Here is a 2,321-nt window from a genome sequence, read left to right as displayed (position 1 = left end):
AAGGAATTATTTTGTTTTAAGATGGATGTACTAATGCATTATGCGTTTAGATAATTTATATGCACTTGAGTGTAAGTGGGTGCTTGTTATATTAATATGATTAATGACTGTGAGTTGATTGTTGGTTATGACATGGCTATGAGTCTTGGAAAAGGTTGATTTCAAATTAATAGACATGATGTCTTGATATTTGGAATGTGTGACTGACATGTGTGAGCAGTTACAGAGCAACATGCTTGGCATTAACATGACAAGGTAGCAGTTGAATTGTTTATATAACTAATAGTTGGGTGATGTGACAGTACATAATAAGACTCAATTACTGCAAGGTGAAAGGTAAAAGAAATGAATTGGGTGAGAATTCCTTTGGCTATGTTTTGAAACCACAATTCCAAATGAATGAGTGATTTGCATGAATAAATAAAGTCTTCTTAACCTTAATTTTTTCTGACTTTACGTGGATATGTGATATATTCATGAACATGTATTTGACAGGTACAACAGTTGGTTTTCAGTTTTTGTTGGATTCATTAAGGAATTGGAATCCCTTGAGAGATGATATATGTACGCGTTCATTTACAGGGCAATGCACTCGATACAGCAAGGTAAGATAACTAGTATATTTTTATATTTACTTATGCATTGACATTTATGTGTTTGTGGCAATATGATGCAGGGGATTGCATGGAAAAAGAGACTGCCATGAAACCTTGAAGAAGGTTCTAGTTGAGCTTTCCTTGGGAACCATGGGGATGGAGTCATGGTGTTTGTTGTTACTCTTGTGCTTTTGGTCTTTTGTGAGTTGTTGTGATTGATTGCGCCTTTGTTTATGTCTAGTGCGTGATCATGCCTCTTTGTTTGAGATGTCATATTTTTATTGGTTTTCATGGTTTTCTTATTGTTTTATTTTGTTCTTTCCTCTTATGTTTTGAGGGTCTTGGGAATTGGTTGGGAAAGATGAAATTTAATGGAGTTTGGGAAGAGCTAGATGAAACCCAAAGGTAATATAAGACCCGTAATGAAGCTCAGTGCATGAGTAAAGGGTAGCGAAAGGAAAGAGTATGACAATCGGTTGAGTTGGTTAGGTCCATTGGGATAAATGGAGGGTGGCAGAATAGTCATGAGAAAGGTAACATGAAAGGTAAAGTAAACAGGCTTAAGGTAAAAGATGCCTTGGCTAAGTTGGGAATCATTGTTATCAATGTTATGCATTTGTGCACGAATAAAGGGAGTTCTCTTAACCTTAACATTATGATATCTAGTAATTATGTTGTGATTATGATTATGATGATGTCTATATATGTATATATGTATGTACGTATGTTGTTATATGACAGGATCGTTAGGTATCATGATTGTTTTATGATGATTTTTATATGTAAATATGTATGTATGTATGTCATTTTTTACAGGGTCATCATGAATCATTTTTGTGGAGGAATGATTGCTTATGCAGGTGAATGACATGAAGAGCTTCTTGGTTTATGAGGAATCAAGTGGGAAGAGTAACCATGACAAATATACAAGGTCAGTATCATGTGGATATGAATTGATATTATATGCTTGTACTATGCCTATGATTATGTTATAGACAGGTAATGTTGAGGGATACATCAACGGACTGGAAGTAGTGTGATTGGTGATATGATGAAACATGCATGAATAGTGGAAAGTTTGCTTGGTAGAGTCAGTGTGTGGTCTATGGATGTGTAGTACTATTATTGTATATATGTTGTACATGTTGTACATGTTGTACATGTTGCACCTATGATGTTGTGTTCATGTGGTGTTGTGTATATATGGTGTTGTGTACATATTGTTTATGAAGTGTTATGTACATATGGTGTTGTATACATGTTGTTTATGCAATGTTATGTATAGATGGTGTTGTGTGCATGTTGTTTATGCAATGCTATGTATAGATGGTGATGTGTGCATGTTGGATATGTGGTTCTGTGGACATATGGTGTTGTGTGCATGTTGGATATTTGGTGCTATGTACATATGGTGCTCTTCCCATGTTGTATATGTGGTGTTGTGTACATATCGCATTGTGCGCATGTTGGATATGTGTTGTTGTGTACATATAGTGTTTTGTGCATGTTGCATATGTGGTGTTGTGTACATATGGTTTGGTGTGCATGTTGTACATATGATTCTATGTACATGTGGTGTTGTGTATATATTGTACATGGGGTGTTGTGTGTGGTGGCTCTATGTTCATGTCATGCATGTGGTGGTGTCTACATGTGGTGTTGTGTACATGTCGTGCATGTGGTGCTATGTACACGTTGTGCAGGTAGTGCTTTTTACATGTGGTG

This window comes from Pinus tabuliformis, chromosome 1_2 (assembly GCF_031772625.1).
Source record: "Pinus tabuliformis cultivar Carrire ecotype Pingquan chromosome 1_2, CPIR1, whole genome shotgun sequence".
NCBI lineage: Eukaryota > Viridiplantae > Streptophyta > Pinopsida > Pinales > Pinaceae > Pinus > Pinus tabuliformis.
The sequence above is the reverse complement of the archived record's forward strand: the minus strand, read 5'-3'. Positions refer to the sequence as shown.